At 39.1% G+C, this 20,942-nt stretch overlaps 1 protein-coding gene across 1 annotated transcript in view; it reads right to left on the reverse strand.

Annotated features, from left to right (window-relative positions):
* LOC111593171 (AF4/FMR2 family member 4) overlaps positions 1-20,942 on the reverse strand; it is a 106,640-nt gene that overhangs the window by 84,261 nt on the left and 1,437 nt on the right. The gene's annotated exons all lie outside the window — the stretch shown is intronic.

Here is a 20,942-nt window from a genome sequence, read left to right on the forward strand (position 1 = left end):
ATTTAGTTCAAGCAAATAGTTGGAATAAATATATAACTGGGATTTATATACAAGCTGCACTTAGAACTGTAAAACAACAACTTTATCAGTTGATATGAAAAGGCAATATATATTTGAAATAAATAGAAATGAAAATTCAAGCGGATTTCCCTTTTTGTTAAGTTGATTTTTATGTTGGATAAAAGTGTTTTATATCGAATTTTGAAACGAATTTATGTATCTATAGTTATTCGTAGGTGAACTGAATGGCTTTCTCTTATAAATTTTATAAAGCATGCATGCTTAAGCATATATATATATAAGTATTAGTATTATTTTACGTTTTTACCTCAATTTTCAGGTACAACAAAATTTTATTCATTGTTCTTTCTCAAGCCTTGAAATGAACATGTTCTTGGGTTTGCAACAAAAAGCAGCTGATAAGAATTTTGATATAACAATTTTTTTTTGCAACTTACATCCAGCACTACAATTTTCATGAGCAAAGCTATATATTTATTAATCTTCTCCTTACTTATTCTGATCTATATGTATATATATTTTCTATGCCCATCCCTTTTCCAATAATTTTATAATTACTAACAAAATAAATTATATATATTTCTGTTCTTTATAAATGAAATTTCATTAAATATTTTTGCACATTTTTTCGAGCCTTTTTTCCGAATCATTGAATATTTGGTAACTAGCATTCATCATTCATTAATTTTAATTAAATATTCCATCAATTTTCGTTTCTATTTTCTGTAAATTTCAAAATCAGTTCAATAAAAGAATCATTCTTATTTGCCACGCCCCTAATGTGGCCTTACTTTGTGCACATTAAAATTCCTATTCCACACAGATGCTTCAAAACAACTCAACTTGACTTCGCTCGTTTGGCGCTACTTTTGCGGCAAATCCTTGCAAACACACACACATCAAGTCACATAAGGACCTAGACTGGAATTTTGCCCTTTTCTCTAACCATTTTCCCTCATTTCGCAAGCGTTGTTTTCTTTTGAGCTTTTCTAATGTAGCCCACACGCTTTTAAGTTGAGCGCCTAAAACGCTTCAACTAGAAAACACACACCCACACATACACACACACACATGCAGGACACACACGTCCGTCCTTCCGTTTACTTTGAAATGCAACATTGAACTGTCAACCGTTGTGCCACACGCCCGCTCCACACATTGCATTTGGCACATGCAATTTCCAAATGCAAAAGCAGAACAAAGTGAGGCGGCCTAGCAGCAGACTGCGCCTCTGCCAGGGCAAAGGAGGGATGGAGCGACGCAGCGTATGGCATGTTGCGTCAAGTCTAGTTGAGAGGCGAGTTTAGAGTCTTTTGCATCTTTGCAAGTTGCAAGTTGCATGAGCATGTTGCACGTCTGTTGCTGTCTCTGGCAACTAGATAGGGGAGTTGTTGTGTTGGTTTGTTGGTCTGGCTTTTGGGCCTGCTCCGTTCAGTTATCTGCTTAGCCTGGTGTTGGGTGTTCGGTGTCGGAGGGGGTGGCAAGTTTAATGGCGGCTATAACCCAGAAATTGCATGAATACTCAAGTGATGCCTACCACCCAGACCCTGCCGCACCCACTCGCCCCCCCTGTTGCCGCTGCAAGTCCAGTTACATTTCCCGACTTGGCCTCGTACATAAATCATCATTGCTTTTGAGCTAGCGACGTTGTCCTCGACGCTAAAGTTGTCCTCGTCGCCACGCACACACACACACATACCCTCTTATATATATATACATATATGTATGTATGCTCGCCCTGCGTCCTTGATGCTTCTTCCCGTTATCCTACTGTCTTTGGCTTTCATTGCAATGCCTTTTGTTTTTTTTTTTGCTTTAAGTGGCAGTTTCTTTTCGGCACACCGAGTCCTTTGCCAGTTGCCGTTCTCCTCCTCACTCTGCCTGGCTTACTTCCTTGCTTACTTCCCTTTCCTTAGCCACCCCGCCCACCACTTGGCGTCCTTTGAAGTTTTGTTTATGTGCTGGTCGCTTGGCTGCTGATATTTTATAGCCTCATTGGCGGCAGTTACGCTTCGGTTTTGGCGCTCTAATTGAGCGTATGCCTCGCAACCAGGACTCGGAATCTGGTATACCACAGATAAGAGTCAACATATACATTATATATACACACCTATACATACATATAAATACATATGTACCTGTATACAGAGAAATCTGTATGTAGGGAGCGTGGGACATAATTTAGATTGTTGTATTGCCGTAGCGGTTGCCACATAGTTACAGTTTATGCATATTTATGTTCATTATACCACTAATCGATAGCAAGCATTCGATAACTTGACCAATTAGTGTAAATCATTAGCTTTAATTGATAATTATGTAAGATGTTGGGTGAAATTAAGTATACGACTTGACAAAAGCTTTAAAATAAAATGATCGATTTATCGATAACTTAAATTTTTTTTAAATTAGTTATATTAATAAAACTAGCTCATTAGTAGTTAGTATGCTTTATATCTGCATAAGACAAGTCAATAATCGTTTATCGATATCGAAAACTCTTGAGACAATTAATCGACAGTCATTTAAGCGCCGATTACCTAAAAATCCTAAATTCTAAAATTTTAGTTTATTTTCCACTCATAAATAATAAAACCCATAGCTATGAACTGATTGAACTACATTGAGATCCTTTTCCCCTATGATTAGTATTCAGAGCAATAATCGTTTATCGATAATCCACTTATAAATTACCTGATTGTTACTTAACATGTTATCCCACATATCGATTACCTGAAACTTTTGCTGCTCACAGTACATTAAGTCCCTTAGTTCACACATTTAGCCATTAAGCTAGCCTGAGCTCCACGTGTCGTATACTCAATATATTTACGTGTTGCCGCCTGCGGTGTATGTATTGCTCTTTGAACTAGTCTTTAGCAAACAATTTTATTAACTGCGCCCCAGTGCCTGTCAACGGCGTCATTATTATCAGCCATATCATAAACATAATCAGTGGAAACATTTCATTAAACGAACTTCGTTTGTCCGCGCATTGAAATCAAATTTCGGCGAGCAGAGCAGCATTCAAAGAGAAAAGCCTCCGAAAGATGACGATGCCAATGATAATGATGGCGATGCTGATAATAATGATGATGACAAACCTTGCGCAGTAGATGGCATTCAAAAAGTTAACCAACTTAATAATAATCGCTAAGCTATAAGCTGCTTTTGAGCTGGCGCACGTTTCATCTGCCTGATAGTCCAACTTCTGACGCTGATTAATTTGTGAATAGCAATTCGAGCACAGAGAAGAAGAAGGAGAGAGCGATAGAGATTGCGGCTTGCCTGATAAGCATTGAGATTCGAGTTTTTGACCCGATAAGACGTTTGACTGACTGACTGGCGGCTTGTTACTTGGTTCTGGTTTGAGTTTTCTTCTTATCTCTCATCGCTGTTATAGCGATTGTTGTTGCTTTTCGCCTCGTTTTACCAACATTTTTGCACGTTTTGTTTGCTTTTGTAGGCCCGACTGTTTGCTTTCATACGTGCCCGCTTTCAAAGCATATCTTATTCACAATGTTCCCTCATATTGTTTTTAAACAATGCTGAAATTGTCGCAGAGTATATTGTTGAGTTTTGCATTTTATTTTGGTGAGTGTAAAACAACCTTGATTAATCGATAAATTATGGTATGTATCGTATGTGTGTATATTGTATTTTTTTGCATGTTCCTAAGACTAAATACTCTCTATGTTAATCGTTTTCGATAGTCCGTTTTATATTATTTAAGCTATGCAATAGTTTTATAGATTCGACATTAATGTGTCAATAACCATTTAGCATTTTCATGATTATTAATACGTCCCATCGTTTATCGATAACTTCCTATTACACTCACTTTCAATTATGAAAGCTACTCAACGCTGATCGATAACCAATCGTGTTATCACACCTTTACACCATTTCCGATTATATGTCAATCCAATTGACACACGACTGTCTGTCCGCTAAGCAAATTATGACAAGCATCGTCTGTGCGCTGCTTGAATCAAGATTCCGACTGCGTCTGCCAACCAATTTGCCTGAGAACCTATCGTTTCTTCAGCTGCCAGCTCGCTGATAACATCCACACTCACACGAACACAAACGAATACACACACATACAGCACCGTTAGCCGCAACCAAAAACTTTAACACATTTTCATTTCTTTTCAACGCGCGCTCACAAATACAACCAGTGCGAGAGCGGGACTAACAAAGTTTGAGCCACTCACAGTCCATGCAGGGAGAGAGAGAGAGAGAGGGAAACAGAAAGAGTGAGCGGGGGCTAGGCACGTAATTTAATAAAATGCCAAAGTCCTCGACTGCACATTGCACGCCAAAACAGACGGCTGGACTGGGCAGACAGACAGACAAAGAGTGAGAGAGGGAGAGAGACGACGACGAGAACGTGAGAGACATGTGCCGTCAGCACCGTCAACCCCACGGCTCACCTGCCGCCCACGCGTGAGTGCTGCCCTCACACGTGCGCGCACTGTGAGTGTGTCTCGAATGAAATTGCAATACAAAAGTGTATGAAATGAATGTCCGTGCTTTGCCAACGGCTCTCGCATTACGTTTGCCAATTCCCAAACTGTTCCAAATGTGAATTATGAGAAGGTTGTGCAGCATGCGAAATAGCTGTAACTATGTTTCTCTCTCTGTGTGTACGTGTGTGTGAGTGAAAACTTTTGCCAGAATTTTAGACAAACTTGTTGGCCAATGAATGGTAAAAGAAATTGCATAAACAGACAACGGTCAACGAATAATAAGTGAGTCGATACAGAGTAGAAAGAAAGTCAGAACCGTTACATAGTATTTGTAATAAATAACTGTGATCTAAATTTAGCTAAATTTAGATCAATGGTTATTTATTTATGAAAAATAAGTAGAATAGTCTTTTGAATCAGGTAGGTCGTATAGAGTACTTGCTTTATGCTTTAATCCATTAAGTTAATAATTACAGAATCCATTCCTTAGAGATATGAGAAATCATTTAATAAAATTTTTATCGATAGCTCTTTGCCGTAAGATCATAACAGCAGCAATAATCAAAGCAAGTCTGATATCATCTATTGCAGGCAATTAAAATTCAGCATATCGAGCAAGCACTTTACGCATCTCTTTTAGTTACTCGTTTTTAGCATTTTATGGACGCCCATTTGGCAGCCGACCAAAAGCTTCCCACGCCACTGTAAGCAGTTAACTGTAGTTATATTTCGCAATGAGATACATACACAGACACAAGCGCACACAAGTACATTACATTATTCTCTTTCCCTCACTCCTTCTTCTACTGCACCAACAGCAAACATGCTGATTAACACTTCATTTTGCATGCAGAAACTTCAATCACTGACGGCAGCAGCAGTAACATCAACAACAGCAACAACAATGACAATATGAAAAACGTGTCGATGCATGTGCGCCATGAATGTCAACGCACAGTTGAGGCAGCCGAATACAAAAACCAAAAGCAAATGCAAAAGCAAAACTTAACCCAACCCCCACCCACAAAGTACAAAACATTGACGTCGTCTGTCGTTGCCAGAATCGTTGAAAGCACCTCCTCTCCTCCTCTCTCTCTCTCTTCTCTCTCGCCCTCTTAGCGTTCGCTCTTTTAGTCAGCCCTTTATTGTACATGTGTGAGTTCGTATGTCTGCGTTTTTTATACAAAATGCGCATAGTTTATGTCTATGGGTTTTTATTTAGTTTTAAACGTTTTCACATGTTTTTGCAATATGCGCATTAGTTTTAATGGCAATCGCCAACATAAAAATCCCATAAACGTCATATTAAACCACTAGCTGATGCAGTTACAGCTGATGCTGATGACGCTCGGCGCCAACTGCGCTGTTTTGCTTGTTGCTCGAGCTGTAAAGTTCTTTGTTGTGTGCAGCAATTGTTGTTAATGTCCACTACTACTTGTTGAATATCTGTATGTAAGAAAAACGATAATCTAAATAAAAAATAAACTTTTGAAATTGTATAACGCTTCTCACTGCTTGGTTATCTTTTGATCATTATCGCTTATCGATTAAATCTCAATACAAAGTAGGTCAACTCAAATGGAACTGTAGAAAACTAATCGAACACTTTGAAGCAAAAGCTTCTCTAAAAAGATCATAGTCGGTTATTAACTATCGATTGTCATTGCTTCTGCAGTTGCAGCTTCTTATTTAATTTTCTACTTCACTTTTTTTTCAGCTAGCACAATTGCAAAGTAAATAAACGGTTATAATTGAAGAACAGCGCAGACATATGGCGCCCGTCAGAGAGCGAGAGAATGAAAGAAAGAGAGCTAGTTCATAGTTGCCCTTGTTGCTATTTTATTTCCATTTCATTTGAATGCAAATTCTTTTATTCAATGGCAAAGAAAATTCCACAAAATCCAGCAACAGCGACGCCCACTTAACGCTAAGACGGCAAAAAACAAAAAAAAAGTAAATTTAGTAGCAGACACATGTTGTTGTTGCTGTATATGTCGCTGCCGGCGGTTGTTTTATAAATAAACGGCAACAAGCTGCTCGCAGCTCAAGCGGCAACAAAAATAGAAAACGACAAAGGCAACTAGTGCGTAGACAGCTAGAGCTAAAAGATGAGAGCGGAAGAGAGAGCGTACGAAATACCAAGAATCGACTCAAGCACCAAAGAGCGCCTGTCAAGAAAGAGACTAAGAGAGCGACAGAGATGAGGTTCAGATGAAAGTAAGCCTTGCTCAAACACAATTTATTTTTATCAAATTGCTTTTCTTTCATTTGCATATTTCTTTTCGTATACCATTCTTGTTGCTTTTTTCAATTTGCATTATCAGCTATTATGTTTAAGCTAATATGTATAAAAAATAATACGAAATCTATAAATAACTTGCTGGCCACACAATTTATGGCCTTATAATTGGGCGCCCCCCGTCGCATTTGTGCAATTTTCTATTTTTAACCCACTTCGGTTGCGTTTGTTTTTATACGTTTATTTTATATTGCTTTGTAAAACACTTTTTTCTTGTCTTTGTTATTGTTATTGTTGTCGCTGTCTTGCTTTGCATGCATATTCGCTTATATACATTTTTTATTGTATTTAATTTTTACCTTGTGCTTTGAGTTGTTTCACCTTGCCGCTTGATTTATTTTGCTTGCCAATCAAGTGTTAAGTGTCCTATTGGCCAATGCTGCTAATTAGGCGTACATTTTCTTCATCTTTATTCAGTTTTTGTCTCAGCAGATGCCAAATTGGTTATGAGTCAGAAATTGAATTGATGAGCAATTTTTGAAAATTACATTGCTATGACTAAATTTTTAGCAAATGTACCCAGATATAATTTTATAATTTTTCTTTGTCTAGCAATAAAAATATTAGCGATTTATTTCTAGCTAAAATTAGTTTTATGGTTCTTTTCACACTGCTACTCAAATAAAGTCTTATACAAAAGCAGATTACTCTTCGATTTTATGCATAAGAGTGTCAAAAATGAAAATGTATTTTTTTTTTTTTTTTTTTTTTTTTTTTTTTTTTTTTTTTTTTTTTTTTTTTTCTTTATTTTGTTGCAGCTTATTGTCTTAGACTCTATAGCGCATTTAGCTCTAAACCTTAACTAATGGGAGGGCAGATATGCCAATTATTCTGCACTTGTAGCTACTATCTTAATTAGTTCTTATATTGTCTAGAGGATGCAATCTCTTCAGTCTTCGCCTATTGTTGTTTATAGCCAGGTTGCTTGCGAGATGGTTAGGATGCGCTGCAAGTCTGTCCGCGTATCTTGAACTGTGTCGCCCAATGAGTTCAGCAACTGTGGGAATTGCTAAATCCCTATGTAAGACTGAGTTTCTTACAAACCAGCTGGCTCCAGTCCATCTGCGTAGTGCTTTATTCTGCAGGGTCTGAATTTTGTTCCTTGTAGTCTTCGCCGAGGAGCCCCATAGAGAGATACCATATACGAAGGTTGGGACAACTATTGCCTTGTAGATGGCGGCCTTGCTGCTGTAAGACAACTTGCTTGAAGCTCTCAGCATCCAGTCGAGGGTTTTTAGCTTGCTTTTGCATTTTGAGGTTACTTGACTTATGTGCGCTTTAAAAGTCAGCCTTCTGTCAAGAGTGATACCAAGGTACTTTACTTTTGAGGCTTTGGGAATAGTGGGCCCCAATGCAACGCTTGGGCAATCTCCTCTTCTAGTGGCGAAGGTAGTATGTACAGACTTTTGTGCATTAATGGTGATACACCACCGTTTTGCCCAGCGTCCGAAAGAGTCCAGATATTTTTGTAGTGAGTCTGAAGCTTCTTGCGCAGATACGTGACGTGATAAGATGGCGGTGTCATCTGCATAGGTCGCTATGAGTACTGCATCTGTACTTCCTATATTTGGCTCGGGAGTTGGCATATCTCCTGTGAATAAAGTATAAAGTGTTGGGCCTAGAACACTACCCTGTGGTACTCCAGCCATAATTGGTCTAGTCAAGGATACTGCTTGCCCCCTTGACACTTGGAAGGTTCTTCCAATAAGGTATGAGGATAGCAACGCGAAAAATGGGGCTGGAAGGGTGGTCCTCACTTTCTGCAGCAGTCCCAGGTGCCAAACTCGATCAAACGCCTGTTTGATGTCTAAAAAGACGGCAGAGCAGTACATCTTTTCTTCAAAGGCTCCAAGGATATGGTGCACAACTCTGTGAACCTGTTCCGGTGTTCCATGCTGTCTCCTGAAGCCAAACTGATGGTTTGGAATGGCCTCCTGGCGTCCCAGATGTGTCAGTACTCGTTCCAGAAATATTCTTTCGAATATTTTGGAGAGTACTGGCAACAGGCTAATTGGTCTGTACGACTCAATTTCTCCCACGGGTTTGCCAGGCTTAGGAATCATCACAATCACGGCGCGCTTCCAGCAGGCTGGAAAGTGCCGGATGCGGAGCATGGCGTTGTACACCATAGTTATGTAGTCTATGGTGGAGTCAGGCAGTGCTCTAAGGACTCTGCCGTTTATTAGATCATATCCAGGGGATTTTTTTGCCTTCACTCTTCTGATGTGTTCAAGAACCTCTTCTTTTGTACATCCAGTTATCTGGTCTTCAGCTGGGAGGGGCGAGAGAACGATGTCTTCTGTTGCTTCGATTTCTGAGGCCTCTGCGGTAATCACCGGCGTGAATTGGTCTTGAAGGTGGTTTGCAAAAGCCTCAGCTTGAGCTTCGTCACCAATGTGCCAGGAACCAGAAATGCTCCGAATGGGATGTCGACGTATTGGCTGCCGTTTGAGCTTTCTTGTAAATTTCCATAATTGAAACTCTGCGTCAGTGGGCGATTCAGCTCGTACCAGCGCATCGCTGATACACCTCTTTTGAAGCAGGGCGAGAGCAGCTTTAAGATGCCTCGTGGCTTCGTTGTACGTGGATTTGGCATCAGGCGTGCGTAATCTTAACCAGCGTCTCCTGGCCCATCTTTTGTGTATTAGTAGGTGTTGGGCCTCCAAGGTGAGGGGGATGTTGTACGGAGACTGTTGTCTTGTTTGGCAAGATGGTGGGGCGGCTTGGTGCGCAGCTTTGACTATTTCTTCCTGCAGTTTGTTTGCTGCGTAGTCCACGTCTTCAGGAGTGTTAAGTTCCATTTCTATGTGCAAAGAGTAATGGAGCTCGCGCCTAAAGACTCCTAAATCTGATCCTGCTGGCAGTAGTTGTTTCCTAATGGGCAAGGGCTGTGGCTGCGCGTGGATTGTGACTATTAGTGGCAGGTGGTCAGAGGATAGGTCCAAGGATTCTTCAATGGTCAATTGCCGGTCACAGATGCCTTTGTAGACAGCGAAGTCGATTGCCGAGGGCCTGTGTCCATTAATTGGGTAACGGGTGGGGGCTCCAGTCGCCAATATGCTGAATTGTAAGTTTTGAATCGCCTCAAATATGACTTCTCCGCGACGATTCGCACTATTGCTTCCCCAAAATGGGTGCCATCCATTCCAGTCGCCGCCGATGAGGGTCTTATTCAACCTTTGGCCTAGAACCTGTTCCATGTGATGATCACACAGACCAGTGTTTGGCGGAAGATAAATTGACGCAACTTCGATCGCTCCAATAGACGTAGGCAGGGTGATGGCTGAGACCTGCATTGTTGCGTTGCAAATTGACAGTAAAGGTGTATGCGGTATTGTTGCTCGTATGAGGATTGAGGATCCACCAAAGCAGTTTGCTCCTTCACCATGAGCCTGATAGTGTTCGTATCCGAAAATTTGTGTAGTGGGGCACTCATGAGTTTCTGTTATTAACATTATATCTATGTTTTCTTGTGAGAGAAACGCAGCCAGTTCCTGAGTCTTGTTTCTCAGGCCATTGGCGTTCCAGATACCCACACGTAAAGCCATTATTTGTAGGCAAGCTTGGTTATGATGGCCATTAAACTGTTTAGCATGGTTGCTTGTTGGGATTGTACTTCTCGCATCGCTTTGAGCTCGGCATTAATTGCGTCAAACTGACGTTGTTGTTGCTGAAGCATTTCAGTGAACAAAGTGTCACTTGTGGTATTCTTATTTGACGGTCCACCTCTAGCGGCCTGTGCGTAAGAAACACCACTAATAGGCGTTGCAAAGCTCGTGGCTTGGGTAATGCTCCGGGGCCTTGTAATTTCGGAAGCAGTACTCGGACCCGTAGACGGTGTTTGTGTGGGACTCCTTTTTTGTGCTGGGGATTGCAATTTGCGCAACCGCTTGTATACTTGGCAGCCCTTATAGTTGGCTGGGTGCTGTAACTCACAGTGCACACAAGTTGGTGCCTGGTCCTTTTCGCGGGTGCAGTCTTTGGATGCGTGTTTCCCGGCGCAACGCACACACCTGGGAGCTTTGTGGCAGTAGCGTTGTGTGTGTCCAAATTCTTGACAGCGATGGCATTGTGTCAGGTCGTTGTATCTTCTTGGCAGTTCCACTGTGCAGCGTTGCCTGCAGACAACTCGAATGTCCAAAATTTCTTTGTTGTTGGGGGCCTGAGCCACGTCAACAAAAAATATATTTAGCGGTGTTTTGTCCATACGGCTCAGTGGGTTGTGCACATTTGTAATTGTGTGGCCTTTGGTTTCCAATTCCTTTTTAATTAGTGTTGTATCAGTGCTGGAGTGAAGCCCTTTGAACACGACTCTATATGGTTTGTCCTCCTTAAGCTGGTAGCAGTGGAACTCCAATTCCAGCTTAGTAAAGTGGTCTATAACTCTGCGATAGTCCTCACTGCATTGGGTTAATACACCTATGTTATTCTTCTTTGGCTTAATTACGTATGATTTAGCATCAATTACTTTATCTATTATCTGTTGAAGTAGGGCCACAGACTTGATGTTTGGACACCATATGGGGGGCGGACGAGGTTTCGGTGTAGTTTGCTGGTCGGTCAATACTGGGGCTTCTGGAGCTACAGGTGATTCGCTGTAGTCTTCATCTTCTTCTACGAGCAGTGAAAATCGATTTTCTGATATTAATGCTGCATTGCTGGTGCTTGGTTCGTCGAAGATGAGCCTTTTCTTGATGGTTTTTGGTGAATTTGGCTGTTTACGTTTCGTGTTTTTGTTGTTAGTGATGCCTTGCACGGAGGCGATATCTATTTTTGAGTTTATTGGCATGATGGAGGCTTGCCTATTTGCCATCACAACGTTAAGCTGGGCTTGCATTTCTGCATTTACCTTTACAGCTGTAGCGCGGTCATTGACATTAGATGTCATCGCGGATTGTGCTTTTGAGTGCAGGCGCACTCGCGCCAAGCGACGAAATTTCGTAAATTACAATTAAAGCAATTGAGTTACGCGGAAGCAAGCGATAAGAAAACGCTGCGTGTGCGGTTTTTGTTGCTGTTGCGTTGAAGAATGCACCGCAAAGTTCTATTTTTAGAACTCTGCAGCAGTAGAGCTTAAGCGAAGGCTGTTCGAATTCACGTCTTTACAGGTCGAACGACTGATCGCGATTGAAAATGTATTAGTATGTGCACAGCTCACACTTTTCCACTCGCTGGAGTGAGACAGGCAGATATACCACTTTTACATGTGCGCTCTGCCGACGGCACAGAGAGTTGCAGTAGTCAGCCCTCAAATCTGCTTAGCGATTAGAATCAACTACCGCTAGAGAAACAGAGCGACCGTTGCTGTTAGATTAACTGAACTAAAACCAATTGACTCAATTTAAGAGTTAGAAATTTGTAAGAACCAATATAAATTAACAAATTAATGCCAAATAAAAAAAGAGCTCATTTTCCGAGTCAGCAAACGCGCAAAGTAAATGTAAACATTGCAGCATTTTAATATCAATTATACATGCTACACACACACATACACATGCACACGCACACACATGCACACATACATATGTCTATATGTACTTATACACTTAGTAGAGGGAATACCCCTGCTGGCAAACAGCAATCAATAAACATTACAATAACAATAGCAACATGCCAAATGCGACAAAAACGTACCAGAAATTTTCAACTAAAAGCCACTCAACTAATAAAATAAACAAAAACAAGGCAAATGCGTGACAAAGAGTGTTTGTGTATGTGTGTGTGAGTAGTGGATGAGCAGAGCTTGCGATAAACTTACATACTTGCACGTGAAGGCATTTTGTTGTTGTGTTTACTAAATACGCCGCCTAGAAGAGAGGCAGAACTTACAGTGTAATCCACAAACAAACAAATGCACACACACAGATTCACGCACACAGCAGGAAGCTAGCAATGAGCAGAGAGCGACGGACTACATTTTATCGATCGTTAGGCAACAAGACAGAACAACTAAGAGAGACGGGCCGATGGGAGTGGAGAGAGCGTAGAAGAGAGAATATATTCAATGTAACTTACAAACGCACACATGTATAAATATTTCATGTGCAAGCATTGCATTAATATTTCAGTTAGTTGTTGTTATTATTACAGCTGCTGCTGCTGTTACTGCCGCTGCCGCTGCCGCTGCTGAGTAAAATGTAGTATTAACACCTAATTGTGGCAAAACAATGGTGAGCACGGATAACAGAACAGAGAGCCGGCGTGCAGAGTGAAGCAGTGCAAGGCTGCCCATTTAAATTTGAGAGCTATTCAAGTGTTGTTCTTTTCATTACATTTATTGTTGTTGTTGCTCTAGTGCAGCTGTCGGCAAGTGCGCCCAGGATGCTTCAAAAACTACAGCAGAAGCAGCCAACAATAATGAAGAAGAAGATAAAGAAAAATGCACTAAAAATGTGACGTTGGCAGTTTTTGGGATTTTTGAGTATGTCAAAGTTGAAGAGCAACTCGAAATAAATCTATAAAATACTTCAAGTATTTCAAAGATGCAATTTCTTATAAAATATCTACAATTATACATACATATGAATAAGTTTTGGAATCAGTAATTTAATTCCTTATGTTTATAAAAATAGTAGTGCGACGTGCACTAAATGTTGAACTGCAAAATATAGTGATAATAACATGATTTTGAAAACAATTTGAAACGAATATAATTATTAACATATGTCATGTTAAGAGCGCTTTAGGTGTATGGTTTATTATTGATTATGTTTCATTATTTCACATTATTTATTAAGCTTAGATATTTTTACACTAACTTTCTTTTTTTTATTTATACAAATTTTGATGGCATCAATCAATAAAAAAAAAACATTTTTTCGCTTTATTAAACATTATTGCACTACTAATAAAATCAAAAATCAAGCAAAACAAAAATGAACAATTTCAATTGCATTTGATTCCCACATAGCAACAACTAGCTTGCAGACTTTTCCCATTCTATATAAGTTTGTGATATAAAATATATTCACAACATTTAATGAAAATAGTGTTCCGGACAAAAAAAAAAATAAAAAAAGGGGTTAAAGCATAAACATAACAAAAGTACTTCAGTTAACCGTTGCGTGACATCGAGAAATGGAACACGAGTCAGGGGAGTTTGAAAGAAGCCGGGCAGCTAGGAGTTTACGCGCAAAGGGTTGAGTTATACATAAAAACCGAAAAGCAAAAAAAATTATATGGTTCACATATACTTGAGTAGCATTGCGCCTTAACAAGCCATTGCAATGTATAATTGTATTGTTAAGTTATTTGATATTTCCCACAAAACTGCTGAAGCTCGTAAAAAAAAAACAAATTGATTTTTGGCTGGGCAATTGACAATAAAAGGAAAAAAATTCAATTGCGAGCTAGTTTGACTATAAGCAAAAAAAATCATAAAAATAATCGATTAAATACAACACAGTACTAGTTATCGATAGGTATGTATGAATGTAGTACCTATAGAAATGAGTGAAAAATGATGTAAACATAATAATGGCATTAATTATAATAATTATTTGCATGTTTCCATTGCGAGTTTACCTAATCAGAAAATGATCGATAACGTAAGTGTTATGAGGCTAAATAAATGTTATCGAAATAAAAAAATCTATTAAAATATTTATGAACTCAATTGTTTTCGATAAATTCAACAAATAACTGTGTCATTACAATTTATTTTGAGATTCTTCACATGGTCTTGCTGCTTGCAACTTTGTGGCAAGCGTAATTGGCTCACATGTGGCACGTTTCTCACGCGAGATACAAGCGAAAGATAAAGCAGCAACAAAATCGAAGGAGACCACACAACTTCCTTGTTGCGGCTGCTGCTGCTGCTGCTGCGCAACAATCAAACACAAACACTCATTAAAAAGTCCTTCAATAAAGGCTTCAGGTTACAATATTTCAACCACGACAAATTTTTATCCCTACACCGGAAATACTTTGGCAGCCAGTGCGAAAGAGCGAGAAGGAGAGAGGGAGCGTGAGATCTAGCGACTCCCTAAAGGCGAATCGCTGGCCAGAGCATTAAGCACAAAAGCAAACAAACAAGCAACAGCAACAGCAACAGCAGCGACCCCAAAGGCTTGTCCAGGACCTGTCCCCACAACCAGCCGACCACCCTCCCACCCCTTGCTGTCAATATTAATAACAGCCGAAGAGGGAGCTAAGGGGAAACGCAAAAAAAAAAAACGCCAACTGGAAATAAATGGCAAATAAGTTTTTTGTTTTTATTTGCTGGCAGCAGCCACGAAGGACACTAACCGAGACCCTTCTACAAAATCCACCCTCCACACACCCCTCCTCATGACAACGTACCCCATTTTGACCGGCGCTTTCTCTGACAGCGGAAAAGTGCAACTTATTTACTGTTTCCGCGTCGTCTTCATCGTCAGGCGCCTTCAATTGGGGGGCGGCTGCCCATGCCGCTGCCTGGGCAAATAGATGAAATACCAAGAATCAAGTCCAAGAAGCAGAAGCAACAGCAAGTACCCGCCCCGAAGTCCGACAATAGGACCTTAGTTCAGCTTACAAATACCCAAAAGACCTTGAGCACACACGCACACACACATACACACGCAGAGCGCGTGACCGTGGAATATGTTTACATCGATAGATTATGAATTCCGTTTGAGGCAAACACAATTTTCCCCCATTTTATTTACATACCGAGAACAATCTATTTAATTAGTTAGTTATATCAATATTTCAAAAGGCAACTATATAGTTTAATGTTGTTTTTTCTTTAGAAAGCATCGAGTTGCTGAAGTTAATAATTTAAGTAATAAGTATAAGGTATCAGAGCTACAAGCGCCCAACTGTAGCATAGGACTTGGCAGTTGCAGTTGCAATAGCAGTTCCCAGTTGTTGGCTTAAAGTGGCACAACCACTTGGCTGTGTGTGTGTGGCAAGTCGCTGTCGACTTGCCACATGCAAGTGGGAAGGATACAGGTAGAAGGATGGCGGCTTGGATCCACAATTTTGCCAAGGCAACATCAACAAATGTCGTGTCCTTCAGTTTTCAAACTGCAACTGAGCGACGCTGGGCGTGGCATATGCAACACATGCAACAGTTAATCATTTATATGCGGTGCAAAGGGTTGGCACTATGCTGACACACAGAGGAGACGACAACACCTTGAACACAGCTCAACAACATGGGCATTATGAGTAAGAGAAAGAGAAGAGACAAAGAGAGAGGGAGATAGAGAGATAAAAGCAGGTCGAGGTCCTCGAGAAGGAGTGTCCCGCATGCAAAATGCATTAGAAATAACAAAAATAATAACAAAGGCGACATTCCGCATAATCAATTTGCAGATAGATCACAAAATTGATATTATTTATGACAGCAACTGGAAGGACAATATAGCTTTGAGCCATATACAAAGCACAGCTGTGGCAAGTAGTTCAGGAGGAGGCGTGGCCAGGACCTTATCGATTCTATGACCACAAAGACCAAAATATGTATATAAAAACATAATGTATGTCGGATAGACTAATGTTAAGTAGTTTTTCTCTCTTTTTAGTGGTCACTACTATTTTTATGAACAACTAAATTTGGTTAGTTTTTCTTTCTCAAGCGATCATCCTAATTTTCTAACAATAAAACCACAAAACTAATAACTAAATGTGTTAATTTAAATATTAATTTCAAATTGTTTTCAATATATTGTGTTTATCAGCTATTTTTGTTGTCTAACATTCAAAGCTTAGTCAGAATAATGTTTTATAAAAACTTGAGCCAAATTCTTATAAAAATTCTAAATAAAAAAACAATTTTAAATTGAAATAAAATTTAATGTATTGTTTTTTAATTCCAATAGAAAATACCAAATCAATTATCAATTCCAAATATTTTTATTTAATAGTTTAATTTGTTATTCAAATTCTTTAAATGCGGCATTTTAGATGAATAAATGTTCATATTATTTTCATTTCTTTGACATCAATACAAAATGTACTTTAAATCTAACAAACTTTTTCCATATTCACTTATGCAACGTATATAATATCATATATATATAACGTATGTAAATAGTTTCCACGTATTACGCTCCACTTTGTATACATATATAACACATCAAGCTGTATGCATGATTCATGTTGCAATTTCTAGTTCAAATAACCCAAAGTTCATACGAGAATTCGTATTTGAACTATGGAGGCAAGCTTCAAGCCAATAGGCTACCAATCAAATTGACTTACCCCGGCCCATTCATCCCTTTGCAAACTCTCCCTACCCCCTTTTGGCCGCCATCTACACTTAAGCTATTGACCTACACACCTAATTGATATGCCGCACGTTGACTCAACAATCAAAAGGCAAACCCAACTGGACAGCCCAAGGTTGGGTAAGCGAGAGGTATTTAGAGGGTGCTTCTCTTTTTTATAGGGCTCCTTTATAGGGGACCTTGGCAAAAATAAGCAGAAATCTCCCCGGGGATTTCAGTTTTTATGTCGAAATTATACATTTTATTATGTCATTTAAATGCGATGCCGGAACAAGGAGAAGAATAAGGAAGAGAGAGAGAAAGAGATAGAGAGAGAGAGAGAGAGGGATAGCATGTAAACTAAACAGACAGTTGTTGCCACTAGCACCCAACTAGCTCCTTGCCTTACCCTTCGGCAGACCATAAATCAGCAACAGTTAGAAAGGATGTAAAGCAGCAGGACGCAAGGTAAAGTCCAAGTTCTCTGGCAAACTTTGCTGCAAATTGAAGATGGCGAGGCAGGGAGGCGAGCGGTGAAGAGTTAAATGTAGAGCATTACGGAACCACTGCAAAGCTCTGGTTGGGGTGCAAGTTTTATGACTTCGCTTCAGGATACGAAGGATACCAGGACACTAGGCTGTCGCTATGTGAGTGTGCATGAGTGTGTGTGCGTGTGTTCAGCGGGGCATATGTAATTTTCATACCTTATAAAATTGCAAAGCGTGCAACAGCGAGAGAAGAAAAGATTTGCTATTTATACCCTACATATAGTTGAGTAAAGGGTAGTTTCGTCTGTTGCCAGTGCATATACAATGACATTGAGTTAGGCTAGAAATCATTGATCATTAATTTTATACATATTGAAATTTGTTTCTTTACAAACTTCAATTTTCTTAACAATTTATACTTTTTATTCGTATGCCAGCCTACAGAGTATCTGCGCAACGAGCACACTCGACTGGCTTAATTCTACTTCATTTTTTATTATTTTGATTTTTGTGCGAAAAAGGATTTGGTGAAAGGACAAACCGTCATGACAGATGTTTTGCCGCCACTCGAGGGATGCAAGCAAGCGAAACAGAGACAGGGAGCAGACATAGAGTGTGAGAGAGATAGAGAGAGTGAGCAGGCGTATTCGTCTGAATGTGCTGCCAAATTGTTTTATGTGTCCATCGATAAAGTAAATCACTTCCCTTAACATTTATTTCGGTTTTATACACTGTTTCCAGCAGCGGCTATAGAGTATATAGGTTTCAGTGCCAAATTTCTTATCGATTTTATAGCTAGAAACAAGAAACAAGAAACAATTGCCCTTTGAGTCATGATCATTGGAAGAGAACATATTCTTAACTTATTCTTTAAGACAGTTAAGATTAAGGCTAGATTCTAACACAGATCGATCAACGGATCACAATCTATATTCATAATAATATTTGATTGAAACTCCTTTAGTCAGCTAAGACCTTAAAGAATTTTAGCTCTCTTTTATATGATTAGAAACAATAAACAGTGTATACAGTTATTCACTTCCGCCCGCCTTATTATTTGTTCTACTTTACTCTTGCTGTTTTTGTTGTTCAGGGTTTTTCCTTTAGCGAATAATTTGCTGCGTTCTTTTACAAGGGTTCGCCCCGTGTTTGACTTGTTTGCCTTTTGTATACGTAATGCACAAACACACATATCTCAATAAATACATATGTAATAGATATATATATAAATATATATATATAAAGATATATACACATATATACAGTTATACCTACATCTGTGCCCTTGACAAACGATTGTGGAGCTTTGTGCGTCTGTGTGTTGTGGGCAAACCAATCAATTCGCAGCGACAATTAGACATTTGTTTTACCAGCTTTTTGGGGGTAACTTTTATCATTAGTAGCAAAAACTGTGCATGAAGCGCATTCAACGTATGGTATGGGAGCCTAATTTACTTTTGGGGGTTTTCGGCTTTAATCAGTTTGCAACTGTTTAATTTATTTAAACCTTTAAGTGAAAAACGCATAGGAAACTAAATTGCTTTTAAATAGTTAGGTAGAAGACTAAATGTTGGAAAGAATTTGATTTTATTTAGTTGCAATCAAAAATACTTAAAAATACATGAAAAGGAAATACCTTCTCTATGTAAATGTAAGGTTTTTAGGGAGACTAGTTAAGGGTATTCCTCCATCTAAATACTTGATTGTTATAACCTCTAAAAGTTAGAGATGCTTTCCCAAAGTAAGTTCTTTAAATTATTATAGTCTGTTGTGTTCATAAAAATAGTAGTGCGACTAGCACTAAATGTTGGACACACAATAAACACACGATTTTGAAAATAATTTTAAAACAACAATATACTGTTAATAATTTACATTGTTGTGAACAAAATTGAACAAAGTTTGGTCGTTCATGAAAATAGTATTGGCTACTAACTAATGGATTAAGCAATACAAAAAACTCTACGATCTCGCTCCTTATTGATGATGTTGTATCTGTTAAAATCTTGCAATTTCCAGTTGCATTTCAAATAGTTCAACAATCAAATTAGGTTTGATTAAGCTTATGCGAAATACAATTAAAATTCTGCATGGCTAAACTTATCATATGGCACTTCCCATTCGAGCAGCTCCTCACTCACACCAGCTGCGAAGCAGATCCCTTAAGGGACTGCGTATAATGAAAATGAAAAGGCTGCTTGCAGCACTTGCACTCACTTAGCTATTCATAACTGACACACACACACACACAAGCGCGCGCACACACAGGCAAACACCGACAAATTTAAATAATTCAACGAAAGAAATTCGCTTTTAGCCAATGCCAAAAGCCAGCGAGCGAACGATAAAGAGAGAGAGAGAGAGAGAGAGGGAAAGAGAGAGCGCGCGACAGTTGTGAAGTGAGAAGCGGAAAAGCCACAAAACCAGAAACTTGCAGTCGCGTGCAGCTGTCTGTCTGTGTGTGTGTGTGAGTGTGTGCGTGTGTGTTTCGTAGGGCAGTACTTGACGAGGGCTAAAAGCACAGAGCCCTGTGCCTGAGCACGGTGAAATGGAGATTGTGGCCAAAAACTCGCGCGCGCTTTAGACACACATTAAAATTTCAATTTTATATAAATTAAAATTTAATCAGCACATTTTCGAGTGTGTGTGTCTGTGTATTAATATATGACTGATTGTTTGTCAAACTGAAAACATAAACATTTGAAAGCTTTGCGTGTGCTATTAAAATGTTTAATCTACTAAGTGCAGTAAGGCAATCAAATATTGATTGATTACATTTAAATATTAAAAGTTGAGATTTGCTATTAATTGTTATTTATTTTTGTGTTTTAAAGAAAAACTTTAATTTTAATTCAATTTGTCTTCCTCGAGTGGCCCTTGTCCTTTCTCTGCCAATATATATATTTATAAGATATATTTTTTTAATTTTTTTATTATTAATTATATATATTATTCTTATTCTTTCTTCTTAGCCCGATTCACATTGATTTTCTTTTAATTCTCTTAATTTCCCTCAAACTATTTCCATATAATAACTGTCGCACTTAAACTTAATTATACCTAGCAGCTAACTGCCAAGAACTAGTCTGAAATCAGTCACTTTCAAATATTATTTAAATAAACTATATAAAAAAATATTTGTCAAATAAAAAAGTTTTAGTTAGTCGAATTAGTGGAGCTGGTTTATACGTTTGTTAGAGGCGTGCATAGGGGCGTGGCAGGCAGTGAGCCAAATTGAGAAGTTGCTCAAGTTATTTTCTCTTCCTCTCTCTCTCTGAGCCCTCAAGAAATAGACGGCAAAAGAAATCTGTTATGGTTAAACTTTACGCGCACAGTAAAAACTTTTCGACAAATTGCAGCGAAAAGTGCACACAATGCTTAAAGAAGAGGCAGAAAAAGGCGAAGAAGAAGCAGGCGAAACAGTGCGTGGCGACGCCGGCAAAATATATACACACACATATACATATAC

Source organism: Drosophila hydei, unplaced genomic scaffold, assembly GCF_003285905.1.
Source record: "Drosophila hydei strain 15085-1641.00,03,60 unplaced genomic scaffold, DhydRS2 tig00000149-arrow-pilon, whole genome shotgun sequence".
NCBI lineage: Eukaryota > Metazoa > Arthropoda > Insecta > Diptera > Drosophilidae > Drosophila > Drosophila hydei.